This window comes from Protopterus annectens, chromosome 3.part0, assembly GCF_019279795.1.
Source record: "Protopterus annectens isolate FY-2018-M chromosome 3.part0, PAN1.0, whole genome shotgun sequence".
NCBI lineage: Eukaryota > Metazoa > Chordata > Ceratodontiformes > Protopteridae > Protopterus > Protopterus annectens.
In genome coordinates, this window is record NC_056731.1 from 409,417,852 (window position 1) to 409,433,643 (window position 15,792).

The 15,792-nt window shown below is 38.5% G+C and overlaps 1 protein-coding gene across 1 annotated transcript in view; it reads left to right on the top strand.

The window, feature by feature from the left end:
* The window catches only part of FARS2 (phenylalanyl-tRNA synthetase 2, mitochondrial), a 2,286,208-nt gene that overhangs the window by 1,352,025 nt on the left and 918,391 nt on the right, over positions 1-15,792 (top strand). The gene's annotated exons all lie outside the window — the stretch shown is intronic.

A 15,792-nucleotide genomic window follows, 5' to 3' on the forward strand; every position in this document is an offset into this window, starting at 1 on the left:
ACTATTTTTGTCCTGGCTGTTTGTGTAGTATGTTATTTATCTAGTTTGATGTGAATACTTGTTGCTGTTCCTGAGATGTTTGTAATGTTGGAGGTTAGTCTGGGTTTTATTAAGAGTCCAACATCCCCATGTTTTGTCCTTTTGTTTAATCAGTTGTGTAATACTCCTAATTAACCAGGGAGTTAAGTCACATTTGACAAATTTTGTTCTGATGGGGGGCAAATTCATTTAAATGATTAGGAAAGTTTTTGTTAAATTCATCATCAACAGGGAAGTGCTTTAGTTAGTTCTATTTACATAGTTTTAGGTTGGAAATACATGAATCTTTTTTGGGTTTGAAAGATTATGAACTGTATTACTGCAGTGATGTGTTAAGATGTAATTGTGTTGTCTTTTGACAAAGATTTGGAGGTGGTCACATAGGCAGTCTGCTAGAGTTTCTGAGGAAGATGTATTGTTTTGGGAAAAAGTTAGAATGTAGTCTATAATGGCTCCCTTAGTGCTGTGTTGAAAAGGGTGGGAGTATGGACTAGTTGTGTGAAATTGTATGGATTTATTGCAGCGTTGTCTGGGCTGTCAGAGGAAAGAGACTGTCAATGTTGAGATCACCTAATATTATTTTCTCTTGTGTAGTATTGAATGAAGCCCAGTAGAAGAGGTATTCTACAGTATTAATGTTATGGCCTGGAGGTCTGTAAATGCCCATAATACAAAAAAATGTGTTATGGTTAATCTTAAGGTAGGAAGAGAAGGTGTCCCTATTATTAAACTGAGGGGGGAGAGTTTTTTTATGAAGGATAACAAGATCTGGAGCATTTTTAAGCTTTCAAACTTCTCTTTTATGTAATGCTGTAAACTAAGGAGATGATTTTATCTTTTACCTCAGACTTTAGCCATGTCTCATTACAGCGATTTCAGGAGACTTTGAGAAATTCAAGCATTAATTTTGACCAGCTAATCAGTGATGCTTCTTATGTTTATTTGACTAATACAAAGAGAGGAGGTATTGTTGAGAAAGGGTGTACATGTCAGCAGTGGGAGTGATGTGTGTGGGTTGTGTGAGAGCAGGAAGGACATGGATTGAGTAAATGTTACCACTGTATTTTTTAACAACTTTATTGAAGAATCACTTAAGACTAAGGCACAGACAAAAATAAACAGTTTTCATTTTTATACATCATGCAGTGCATGTATGTTTTCTTTCTTTCTTTTTAACAACTAGCAATTGTTCCCAACATTACATAAATTGCTGAATTCCTGCCTTGCCTGTAACTTCTATCCTCCTCCTGAACATTATTTTGCATGTATTATTCCCACAAATTCCATTTATTTCTTTGTAATTTGTTCATTCCCTTTTTTTTGAAGATCCCACTCCCAGTTCTTTTATCTCCTTTACAATATTTAGTACTTCAGTTACAGTTGGTTTAGATTTTGATTTCCATTTTTCAGTAATTGCTTTTTTTTTTGACAGTCAACAGCATTAAAATTAGTAAGGCGTTAATGTGTGTAAGCAACTAAGATTCTGTGTCACAGCTCAAAGGAATAATTTCCTTTGTTACAGCCATTTGCACTCCCAACATTTCTGACCAAGTACTGTAAGGAATTTTTAAACTCTGCCAACTTGTTACAGTCCCAAAAAATATGTTTTTAGTTACCTTTGTTTTTCTCATCACACCTGCTGTCTACCCGAGGAAAATTCCCCTGAAATCTACTTGGGGTAAAAAATATAAATATGCGAGTACATCTAAGCAAAAATCTTAAACCTTCTGGACTGCATTTTTGGGAGCCATACAAATGTTTTCCCATTGTACCGTTGTTATTTGCTTTTCTGTTCTCTCTTCTTAATACTTTCTAATTTCCACTGATTGATACTTAATGCTATTGTGCAATACTTATATGCCGTACTAATTATAAATGTTTTTGACACAACTTCTGTTCAAGATTCAACAAAAAAACTCTTCCAAAACTGGCTGTTAATCCCGTTTCTTTCTCTTTGCTTATACTCTACAGATAACCCTGGCAAGGACAGCAGTCTCTAACATTTAATTCAAACTTGTGCTTGACCTCATCTCACACTGTTGCCTTTAACTCTGTAGTTATTTGTTCCCAATACCTGTTCATTTACTTTTCCAGTTTTTGCCTATTTTCTGTACCTCTCCTTGCAGTCATCCTTGTTGGCACAATCTTCCCTCTCCACTTTCATGTTGACCTAGTTTTTATAATGCTTTCAGCTACTTTATGAATGTAATATTCTGTTTGGCTGCTGTTATTCTCCTAAAGGGTCTGCATCCAAAATCCTCCTCTCTTTATTTCTCAAACTCCCCCCATTTCATTGTCATCCTTTCCACGTTTTGTTTATAACCTTCTGCTTTTTATGTATATGAGATTTAACTAAGTACCTCTAAAGTATCCATTCAAGTCAGGTAATCCTAAACCACCTTGTTCTGTGGGGATGATCAACTTACCCATTGTAATTATTGCCCCCTTCCCATGCCAAATAAATTCATTCAACTATGTATTTATTGTCCACAGCTTCTCCTCTGGTTGATGTAAATATGTCTGACCAACATATAAAACAAAAAAGAGACTAAAAAGCCTTTTCACTGCTTGTATCTTACAATATATGCCCATATTCAAGAGCTTCCAGTTTCTCAGTTTTTGTATTATCTTTAGTTTTAGACTCTTCCCACATCTTTATCTGCCATAACTGAATCCTGTTTAATACACATAGATAAATACTTCCTCTTTTCATGTCCCCATAAATATGGTTATATGTGAGACAATTCTTCTGTGGGTACATAGTTTAGCCTTCGTTTTATCTTCATTAATTTTATATCCTGAAAAGACTTGAAACTGTCTGAAAGTGTTCCACAACACCAAAATGTCCCATTCTGAATTTATCAAGTACAAAATAATGTCAATTGCAAATAAAGCTATCCTTTTCTGACTACTAAACTGATTATATTTTTGATTTTGTGAGTCCCAGTGGCTCTAAATGTAAAGCAAATAAAGTGGGAAAGAGGACACCCCTGCTGGGTTCCCATGTTCAAATACTACTTCACTTAGTTGTGTTATTAAAGGAGTAAATTGATAGGGGAGGTAGCCATTATGTTTTGATTTTGTGACTCAGTCTAAGGGTGGAAGGGGTCTGGTGATTTATGTTTTGTTTGAGAAGGTATATAACAGAAGTAAAGTATAAAGCGGATGTAATTGTATAAGGATATTGACTGCAGTTGGATGAGGAAGTTTAAGAATTGGTTATAACTTAGCGAATGGGATGTAGGTGGGTTTGTGGAGAATGGAAAATTAAGTGGTTTAAGGCTTTGGAGATGACGTTTATGCAGAGGAATGCCAATGTGTAGCAGTTGGTCATAGAGGTAAACAGTGGGTGAACAGAGGTGAAAGTGTTGATAGGAAATGGTTGTAGAACAGAAATGAAGACAAGAGAAAGAGTAGATTTGAGAGTTATACCTATCAATGTCTTAGTAAAAGAAATCTGGACAAAAAAAGATATGGGGCAAAAGGCCCAAAATCAGGGACAAATCTTAAACATTGATCTTATAAGTTTAGAAATTTGTTGAAATAACAGTTTTGCATTAGCATGCATTTTCTGAAGGATCTGAAATCTGAAACTCAAATGTATGTCATTATTTTGTGACTTAACTCCTCAGTGATTCATCAGAAAACCACAGATTTTTATGAAGAACAGGCCAAAATGAGGTAAAAATCTGGACCTCCTACGAAAATCTGGACAGTTAAGAGGTATGATGAGAGTAGTAGGGTTTGGGAGGAAAAGCAGAGCTAGAGAGAGAGTATAGTAAGAGAGAAAAAGTGTTGGTATTATGGACAACAGTTTAGGATGTAATTAGATGGTGAGGTGGGGGAAAGAAAGACCAGACTGACACTGCACATTGAGATTTGTGAGTTGCATAGAGTATTTTGTGGGTGGAAACTATAGATTGACTGATGGATGATGCAGATAAATTGTGGAGGCAGTACTTGAGTGGATTATTCTGATAGGAGGGTAATGTAGAGTTCAGGCAGATGATGATAGGTGTTAGTAAAAGGGGGAGGTGTTTGTGTGATTTAAATTTAGAGTAAGTGGGTGTGGGTGAGAATTTGGGGCTAGGTTAGTGGAGTACAGTGAGCCCAAGAAGGAATGAGGGGGCCCAACCTGAGCTGCTGAGCAGGTTACTCGAAGAACAGTCAGTGAGGATTTTGATACGTATGATAAGTTATCTACTACAAAGTAAAAGAATGGTCATATTGCAAATATAAGTATTACAGGGGAGTATTTTAATTTTGTTTAGGCTGAAAGAAAAAAAAATACTGGTTTGTAGTCTGAGGTACATTGTGGTGATAAAAATTCACATAACACCCAGGTATTGGTAATTAGGGTTCATATCAGTGTAGCTTAATAGGATGTTCTTGGAAGGAGAGACTTTACATGTGGAGGCACGTATGCTATGTGCTAGTAGCAGGTACAAACACTACTTGGTCAGCTGTTCCAGGTTAGGATGATGGGTAGCAGCACTCGCCCTTGAATTTCTCAGGAAGATGGTAGTTTCAGGACTCAGGAGTAAAAAAGGCAGCAGAGTGTATTGTACACACTTAAATTCTGTAAAGAAAAACAGAGAAAAATATTTGAGAAAGATTAGAAAACCTTGGTCAGGGATACTGGAAAAATAGATTAGGTTAAGACTTCCTGAGCAGAGAATATCTAAAATAACATGTAGTAAAATTAACTGCCATTTGTGTGATGAATTTTACAACACAGAAGATGCAATAAAAAGTGTGGTAATGCATGAATAAATATCTCAAAACTACAAGATACTTGTTGACCCAAGAGCCAGGTAGCATGCAATAAAACAAGGTAAATAAGTGCCATGTGCAAGTGGCCAAGTGCCAAAGGAAAACAAGGCTAGAAATACAAGCTAGAAGTAGAGTTACAAATTCAGTTTCATAGACAGTGAAGTTACATTCTGTGTCTTCTCCTGTTTGATAGGCTACAAGTGATATGCCTGGGGGTACGATAGCAGTAATGGTAGTTTAACTGAGCTCAATTTCACACAGACTGAACAACACAATATGAAATAAACCACTCAGTTTATCAGTGGAGACTATTAAATTCAAATTTAAAAAGAATAGCAGCTTTTATAATATTTAAAAATATTTAATGTCTTAAATAACACAGAATTAACAGGACACTATCCAGGACAACATGTGAACAGCAGGATACTTAAACAGCTAGAACCGGGGTGTAAATCAGCACTCGTTAATCTTGCATGTGACACTCCTTCTTAGCAATAAGAGGAAAGAAGACCATGATAATACATCGCTCCCTGAAACAACAGATTGGCATTAGCTATGCATAAAACACTTGTGGCATCTGGTACAAGACATGAGTAATATGAACAGTCTAGGAGAAGAAATACTGTTTGTGGATATTACGCTGCTTTCCATATCGGTAATTCAGCATAACACTTTAATAATTTCAGGAACTAGGGAGAAAATCAACCTCAGCATAACACTATAATAAATAACATCCAGAAACTAGAGAACTAATCAAGATCGATGCCATACCCTGTAGCTTAATAATATGTACAATAATCGAACCCGATACATTAAGAGTTTTGCAGCTATAAAAGCCTGCTACATATACCCCAATCACTAGGCAAGATTAGGGGAAACAAACAGTAATCAGTAATACTTTCCCAACCATGGTGATTTCTTATAGATGTACAGCAGCTTATATCAGTAAAATGTCAGGGTATTACACTGGGTTTAATAGGGTTTAATAATCACAGATGATAGCCATTCCTGCACAGCAGGTTTTATAAACAGTTTTGTATAACATAGCACAGTATACACTGTAAGAACAAATATAAAAATAAGAACAGATTGTATATCTGGAGATGAGTGTTTGGAGTAGCAGTAACCTTGGAGCAAAAACTATGTGTGAAAAATGGTGCTCTGTGATTTTGTTATACCATGAGGGAAACAGGAATAAGAGCTGAGTAGCAGTGAGGAGAAATGCACTACCCCAACCTGAGCTGCAGAGCATGGTGTTCCAGGAACATACATTTATTATGTATGGCGAATTAACCACTTCAAAATAAAAGAATGGTCAAATTGCAACTGTAAGTAAATATTAGAGGGGAATACCTATTTGTAGTGAGAGGTACATTAGGGTGCTAAAACCCATCTGTTTACTGCTTTGCATAAACACTTGGTCTTTGTAATTAGGGTACACACCAGTGTAGTGTAAGTGCTTGTTCTGAGAAGGTGAGGACTTGCATATGGAGAAACACTAAGATTCTGGAAATGAGTGTTTGTTGTAACCATAATCTCTATCCGAAAATGACCCATTCTTTCTGACTCCATAAGACCCTGGAACAGCTGGTCTGGGTGTGACACATTCACTCCCACAAGGGAGTCCTGAGCAGCTGTTCATTCCCTGGCGAGAGTCAGGTGGAAGGGAGAGGGCCAGCTTACTGGTCCTGCAGAGGCCTATTCTCTGCTCATCAGGAGCACCCCCTTCTCTTTGGAGGCTTCACCAAGCCTGATAATTGCAGTGCCCAAAGGGAAAGCATGCCACTGCATGTCAGATTCCCCTCAGCTTACTGATGCTAAGAACTGTGATTCTATAGCCTATGTCTCCACTGGGTAACCCTTGTGCTACTCAGATGTCACCCTATGTGGTGAGCTAAACTGCTTCCCTCCCCACAGGATGGGCAGCAGTCAGGACCCACTCCTTCCCATTCTTCTTGTCCAGCTGCTACAGGTTCCCAAGCTGATAATCAAACCTGAGTCACCTTTCTTGTGGTCAGGGCATTATCTCTGTTTGCAACAGAGTTGGCAGCCTCATGATTATTTATGTCAGAAGGGCTGTGCTTGGCAGTGTTTCTAGTTTTAGACATGCAAGTCAGAGTGTGACACCCCTGCACTGGCCCAGTAATCAAGGAGCCTCAGTTCTCACCACTGGCATCAGTGAGGGACGTACACAATGTGATGATAAGTACACACACAGTAAAGTGCAATTTCCCTTAAGAGCACACAGAGATCACAGTCAGTCTGAGGCTGGTTTCACCCTCTTTCTCCAGATCCCCAATAAGACTTCCCACTGGCACAGCTATAGGGTTAAGATCTCAGCTGAGGGGTCAAGCCAAGATCTCCAGCACCCTCTCTGTCCAACCAGTGCTTCGTGTCCCTGCCCAAGTAGCTGACACACTTTGAGATTTGATTTATATACAAGTAAACACACACACACACACACACACACACACACACACACACACACACACACACACACACACACACACACACACACACACGCACACAACCATAAGCAAACACACACCTGGGGAAAGCTGGCACAGGTTTAATAGCTGTGCCCCCTTCTGCCCAGACTATAAGGTAGTTATCTCTGACACCAACCCCTACTTTTTTTTTCAAATATATTTTTATTGCATTTTCCTCTTTTTTTTAATACAAGAAAAAGAATAAAACAGAAATATATAAGGACAAGATACATGGAATATCACTTTGCATTAAGCATAATAACATATGCAGAACATATTCCATCAGTGTTCACTTATCAATATGCAGAATTAACTAACATTCAAACTGTCCACATTAAGTTGTAAGACAAAATCTACTCTGAGATATTTTAATCATAATAGAATCTGACATTAAAACAGTTGCATCAAGACATTCTAGCCTACCTAACTTAAATTGTATCTTGTACTATGTACACTATATACAGTTGATGTCACCTCGAAATGTTCATTACATTTACATTTCCTAGATCTTTCCATTTTAGGATGGGTACAAGTTTTGCAATATTTATTATCTTTTATTTTTCCTTATTTACTTAGAGTAATAATGATGTTGTAGTCCCTTGTTCATAAACCAGATTTACCTTAAGATTTCTATAAGCGTTTTCCAATATTTCTGATAATAGGATAGTTTTTTTGGCTTCTTGTAATTAGTTTGCTGGCTAATATGTATTTTATAGCAATTCCTTTAAATTCTTCCCATGTAAATTTAGTTCTATCTAACCAATTTTAAGCTATGTGTGATTTCATCATTGCACACAATGTTACTATGATGTGTTTGTTTTCATATGAAAAGTTGGTGGGGATTGCATGTAAAATGTCAATTTCCCATGACAGGGTAGATTTACTGTATCCCTTTTTCCTAACTTGGTTCTTAACGAACACCATAATTTGTAAACATTCTTACAGCTCCAAAAAATATGAAGGGTGTCAGCTATACTGTTTGGACATGTGGGGCAATAAGGAGAGAGAAAAGGATTAATTTTACTTAGAAAGAGTGGTGTGTGATAGACATTATTGTTAATTATAATTTGGGTATAAATTAGTTTTTTGAAAGGGGTTAATTTCAAAGTGAGTTCAATTGCAGCAGATTTTTATTCAATAGTAATCTTGTTATGTGACCAATCCTACTGTGTAATGTTACTGTTATCCAAATGGTAAGTGTGACCAAGACTAAGGCTATTTAGGAGTGGCCTGTACAGTGTCACCATATACATATGCAAGTACTCTCAGACCTTAAGTATGTCTCACAAATATCAGTCAAAAAGATAGGTTTAAATATATTTAATAATAAATAATAAAAGAACAAGACAATACTCAATCAGTACAGTAACTGCAGAGTTCAGAATCACAGGAAATATTTTAAAACAACATTGCAGGACAGTCTCAAATAAATACAGAAAATATCTAAACTAATCTTTACTATATTCCTAGATATATCTAAGAGAAATGACTGTACCCTAGTTACTTACTTTTAACAAGGCAAATGCTGATGAGAGAATATTTCAAGGTCCAAGACAAGATACTGCATTATTAAAATCATCCCCCAACAGGACATCTGCAGGGATATCCTCAAATAGACCTACTTGTTTGCTTCCTTTTCCATCCTCCCATCAAGGTGAACCCTAGCCAAAGGTATTTGGAATGAGGTCCCTCATAAATCTTTGACTGGAGTAGACTTCCCAAGCAAGTAGTACTCCTCTGTTACCACTGCATGCTTCACAAGGATTAGGTCAGAGGCTGTGTCTCTTAGCCATGGTGTGTTTCCCATTCACTAAGATAGGATATAACCTCTTGTGATAATCTGGTACCCTTGTTGTCTTGAGACAATCTACTGTAGGCATTTTGTCATTCCCACTTACAGGCTCTCCCAACTTTTGTTCCCCACCTTGCCTCCATGGATATCTATATGCTACATGGCTCCACTGGTGGCATTTAAAACATTTAACCCTTGGTCCTGGATTTGTACCTGGACTATTGGCTTCCCCTGCTACTGGCAGACTCTGTTGGGGCAGTCTAGGCTGCCCACCATCGGTTTCCTTAGACCCATGAGCAGCACTGGATGTCCCTTTCCTGTGCAGTGATGCCCTGCTTGCTAGGTATAGGTCTCCCTCCTTCACCAACTCATCTGCAGTGGTGCATTGTCTTATCAGCTAACCAGATTCTCATGTCCTCAGGCAAAGTGCTAAAGGCTTGTTCCCACATCAAAAGGTCTGCCAGCCCTTCAAAAGTGGTGACTTGACATCCACTCACCCACCTGTGAAAATAAGTGCTTAGCTCAGTAACATTTTCACAAACAGTTTCATCTGCCTTGCATCTGTGCTCACAAAACTTTTTCCTATAAGCTTCAGGTGTTAACTTAAAACATTCTAGCAAACACATTTTGACTGTATTATAATTTAAACAAGCTGTATCAGACAGTTTAGAAATTGCAGTTACAGCTTTACCACGGAGCAAGGGGGTCAGGAACTGTACTCAGAGCCCTTGGTCAACATTGAACTGTTTACATACCCTCTCAAATATATGAATGAAACTATCAAAATAATCCCCCTCTGTAAATTGTGGAAGAAATTTGCTGACCTTTGTTGCATCTGGGGTTCGGTTGCTTCCTTCCCCGTTACCTCCATGATTCTGGCGAAGAGTCAGCATCTCCTTTTCATGTTGCCTCTGCATCTCATTCTCCTCAGCCTGCAGATGTCACAGTTTCTCATTTTCCTCAGCCTCCGGAGTTCTCAGTCTCTCTGCTGCTTCCATTTCCAAACGCATGGCCTCCAGCTCAAGTCTCTTTAACTCCAGATAGATTTTTAAGTCCTCTGTGGAAAGGTTGAGCTGAGCTGTCCATTTTCTGAGTTGTGCATTTCCACGGCCAGTATGATTGTCCTCCTGGTTGCTGTTCTGTGATACAACTGTGACTAAAGTTGCAATCATGTCTGCTTTAGTCAGGTTGGCATGCACCAGTCCTTTAGCCTGGCACATCTCAGCCAACTGACTCCTTGTCAGCTTACCATACTCCTCTGCTGACATGCTTGCCTGCTTTCCCTGACTAACTAAGCTAACAAAAAAAAAATTGTGATATGAACTCTGAATGTTCACTGCATGGCTGATTGAGAGTACAAACACCTTCAGTGACCACTGTACACAGGCTTCAGGAATTCAATATCCAGACCACTACAAGCCAATTAATATGTGATGTGGCTAACTCACCACTGTCAACCAATTAATATGTGATGTGGATATCCCATCACTGCCACCAGTTAATATGTGACACCCCATACACTGGCTCAGTAATCAAGGAGCCTCAGTCCTCATCACTGGCATCAGTAAGGGACATACACAATGGGAGGATGACAAGTACACACCCAGTAAAGTACAATTCCCTTAAGAGCACACAGAGATCACAGTCAGTTTGGGACTGGTTTCTCTCTCTTTCTCCAGATCTCCAATAAGACTCCCCAGTGGCACAGCTATAGGGTTAAGATCTCAGCTGAGGGGTCAAGCCAAGACCTCCAACCCCCTCTCTGTCCAACCAGAGCTTTGTGTCCCTGCCCAAGTAGCTGACACACACACACACACACACACACACACACACACACACACACACACACACACACACACACACACACACACACACACACCTGGGGAAGGCTGGTACAGGTTTACTAGCTGTGCCCCCTTCTGCCCAGACTATAAGGTAGTTATCACAGCCACCAACCCCTACATATCAGCTACTATAAAGGACCTTACAAAGGGTGACCAGTCCTACTATGTAATGTTACCATTATCCAAATGGTAAGTGTGACCAAGACTAAGGCTATTTAAGAGTGGCCTGTATAGTGTCAGCAAATACATATGCAAGTACTCTCAGAGCTTAAATATGTCTCACAAATATCGGCAACAAAGATAGGTTTAAATATATTTAATAATAAATAATAAAAGAACAAGACAATACTCAATCAACACAGTAACTGCAGAGTTCAGAATCACAGGAAATATTTTAAAACAACATTGCAGGACAGTCTTAAATAAATACAGAAAACACCTAAACTATCTTTTCTATATTCTTGTCTATATCTAAGAGAAATTACTATACCCTAGTTACTTACTATTAGCAAGGCAAATGCTGATGAGGGGATGTTTCTAGGTCCAAGACAAGATACAAAATGCCCAGTCTCCCTCCATGAGAGAGTTCTTTAATTAATATCACATATTACTGCTGGGTTAGCCTGGATGACATCACTCTTTGTCACCTGCCTTCAGTTCCCAGGCTAACATAAATTAACATAATTTAACATTTCTATGTGAAAAATACATATCTCTCAAGATGTTTGCACAGAACTGGAAGTGGTAAAACAATTAAACAGTTTTACATTTGAAACCTAGTAATTATTTCAGTTTCAATTTTATTTATTTATTTTACATTTGTTGACCGGGCTAGTCTAACTGGATACATGTCCATTTTCAGTAGAGGCCCGAGGAGAAAAGCTCCACTGTAACAGTCTATGGTAACAAACTTAAGAAAAAAATATGTACAAGAGTTTAACTAAAACTACTAAGCAGGAGTTAGTAACTAATTAGAATACAGAACAACAGAAAAGCAATTAGTGTAACAAAACACACAGCAATACGAGCAGTATTATAATACAGATTAAAAAAATTTTTTTTTTTTTTTTTAGCATCTTAGAGGTGATAGGGGGTAAAACATAAGCAAAGTAAGTAGTTGTAATAGGAGGTAAAATCATAAGAAAGAGGAAGTCACAAGCTGAATAGAGTCAAGGGAAAAAAGAAATTGAGGTGGTGGGAGGAGTGGTATCAGCTAGATGGAGACAAGGCAGAGTGAGAGAAGGAGAAGTACTACTTATCTATATGATGGGTTTGTACAGTGCAGATAGAGGTGTTTGGAAAAGAGGTGGAAAGATGTGGAAGTAGAGAAAGAGTCAGTCAGGGGAAGAGCAAGGGCAGAGCCAATGTGATTTGAGGTGGGTCTTTAAATGTTTCTTGAAGAGGGGTGTTGAGGTCAAGGTAGTAAGTTCACAAGTGAGCTTGTTCCAGTGTGTACCCACAGCATTTGAGAAAAGGGAGTCACCTGCTTTGTTCTGAGATTTACATGTGGCTACTAGAAGTTTATTAGCTGAGCGTAGGTTAGATAGATTTTTATAGGGGGAAATAAGAGTACTAAGAATAGGTGTATTAGAAGGGAAGTGGAATATCCTGTGGGTAATAGTCAGTTGTTGGAGTAGAATGAGATTTTGCAGTTCAAGCCAACCTAGCTGTCTGAGATTTAAGCAATGATGAGTCCGATATGGGGCACTTGTAGCAAACCTGACAATGTTGTGGTAGGATGAGGCTAGTTTTGATAGGTTTGTTTTTGATAGGTTAATAAAGGTTGGAGAGGCATACAGTAGTGTTGAGATGAGATGTATTTGAGCTAAGGATATCCTAGTCTCTGGTGTGAGGAATTGTTTAAGTCTATAGAGTGCACCTATTTTTTTGTTAACTGTTTTTATTGTTAAATTGATGTGAGCATCAAAGTTTAGTTGATTATCTAGTGTCACACCAAGCAGTTTTGTAGTGCTGTCGGGTGATATAATTGTGCCATTGTTAGAGACAATAGTAAAGGAAATTGGGATGGACTTATAAGTTGGAGTAATCAATAGTAACTTAGTCTTTTTAGGATTAAGGAGGAGACAGATGTGTTTGAACCAATTTTCTGCTGCAGTAAAACATTTTGGGTACATGAATGTAGTTCAGCAGGAGACATTGCAGTGCAGATGAGTGTAGAGTCATCTGCATACTGAATGCAAGTGGAGGATGGGAGGGAGGTATTCAGATTATTAATAAAGATGGAGAAGAGGAGGGACCTAGAATAGAGCCTTGTGGGACTCCAATGGAGACTGGGAGCTGGGAGGATAAATGACCATCCCAGAGTACTGCTTGTTGTCTATTTGACAGGTAGGAGTTGAACCACAGAATAGCCATTGTGTCAAGAGAAAGGGATTTAAGCATATCAATCAGGAGATGGTGATTTACCATATCGAATGCTTTTGAGAGGTCAAGAAATAATGCAGATGAATATAGATTATTGTTGCGATTTTTGTTGATGGTGTCTGTAAAGGAGAGAAGGGCAGTGGTGGTACTATGGAATGGTCTAAAGCCGTGCTGTGAGTCAGCAAGTAGGTTATTATGGAGAAGGTGTTCTAGAAGTTGTTGTTGGACACATCGTTCCATAATTTTAGCTAGAGGAGAGAGTAGGGCTATAGGATGGTAGTTTGAAAGTTCAGTTGTATTTCCCCCTTTATGTAAGGGGATGATATGGGAGATTTTCCAGAGAGATGGAATAGTGGATTCGGTTATTGTTCTGTTTATTAAGATGGAGACTGGGAATGCTAGTACCTTTGCAGCTAGCTGCAGATACTCTGCTGGCAGTTTGTCTGCTGAGGGGGTACAAGGTTTAAGTTTTTGGAGTTGGTTGTGAATAAAGGCTGTGGATACTGTGTTGAACTTTAAAGAGGGTATTTTATTATTAGGAGGGTTGAGTTCAAGGGTTGTTGGTGGAGTTAAGGTGTTGGCAAGAGAGGTGACTGTTTCTGAGAAGAAGTTATTTATGATGTCAGCAATTTTATTAGGAGGGGTCTGAGTTAGGTTGGCAGGGGTGGGTGTCTTGGAGTTTCCAGGGTGTAGGAGTTTCTTGATTCCAGACCAAAATTTTTGAGGGTTCTGTTGGGGATTTTGTTGAAATTTAAAGTTGAAGTTTTTTTTGTCAAGGAGTATAAGTTTCTTTGTGGTATTTCTAAGGTGTTTGAAATGTTGGTGGTCAGTGGGGTTTTTTGTGGTTCTCCATTTTGCCCAAAGTTTGTTTCTTAGTATCATTTTTTGCTTGGTTTCTTTGGAAAGCCATGGAGCTGCTTTGGACCTTATTTTAATTTGGCGAGATGGGGCATGGCAGTCCAGAATTTGGAGGAATGTATTATTGAAATAAGTGACTGCCTCTTCAAGAGGAAGGTCTTTGAGAGGTCCCCAGTTACAAGCTTTAAGTTCTAGGAGGAAGTTGGGAAGGCTAAAGTTTTTCTTACTGCGTATAGTTCGATATACTGACTGCATAGGACTACTATATTTTTGTTTGGAAATGTATGTTGGGAGGTGGTCACTAATATTGTCAGGGAGTATACCTGTTTTATATGCATGGGGATTGTTATTAACAAGTATCCAATCAAGAATACTCTGCTTCTTGGTAGGTTTATGTATTCTTGTAGGGAAGTTTATGATTTGTTGGAACATGTAGAGGTAAATGAGAGAGGTGGGTTTAGTGGAACAGCAGGAGTTCCAGTCAATATTGAGATCACCTAAGAAGATAATTTCTTGTGGGATGGTAGAAGAGAGCCAGCTAAGGATATTTTCAAGTGTATTTGTATTTTTCCCGGGAGGGATGTAGCAACACATAATATACATTGCTTTGTTCTTATTAATCTGAAGTTTGGAGCAAAGGAGTTCAGCATTTGTAGGAGAGGGAGGTTGGTAGTCTATCAGGCTAATTTGTAATTCAGATTTATAAAGTATGGCAACTCCCCCACCTTTTTTGTTTGGCCGATCGAGTCTTAAGATACTGTAACCAGGTGGGGTAATTTCATTGTCTTTGATTGCTGGTTTAAGCCAGGTTTCTGTTAGGCAGAGGATGTCAAATGAGTAGAAGTCAATTAGGGCATGGAGCTGGGTAATTTTATTTGTTATACTACGAATATTTAGGTGAGCAACTGTAAGAGAGTTGGGCGAAAAAGGGGATTTCGTGGTTTTAGTATTTTGGTCAGTGGGGGTAAGTGGAAAGGAGTTGTAAGGGCCAGGGTTGGGATGTATGTCCCCATGAACCAGTAGGAGCAGGAGAGGGGAGGGAAATCTTTCTGCGTATTTCAAGACAATAGAAAATCTCTAGCTTTAGGCATTGTGTCTGCTTACTGATAGATGTCACAGTCGTAAAACACTGTACTTTTCAACTTATTTTCTTGAAGTTTTGCAAGTTAACTCTGTATGTTCCAGCTTTTACTATTAAAGCATACATTTGCACAGATTGTTTATATACATTTCTGTTCTTTTCCAGTAGGGTACACTGTGGTTACATTCTTGAAGCTCAGTACATAAGATACAGTTCTTTTACATTTGTAAGACAAGCATATAAATCATATTAATATTCACAAATGACATATGATAATTTACAAAATTCCAGATAGCTGATCTGGCAGTGTCAGTTAGAGAATGCATAATTAATGGAAATTATAAAGCGGTTATGAGTGCGGGAGGATTTCATCTAACATCAGCAGCTGGAGGGTGTGAAGTGTGCTTAATACTGCAGTAATAAGTTAGATAGCAAGGGGATGAGTTTGGAATCTGGTTAGTCACTACTAAAGAGCTGTTTGATACTCTTGTGCTGCTGGGGATGGGTGTTGCTCATTCTTTTGGTGGAATG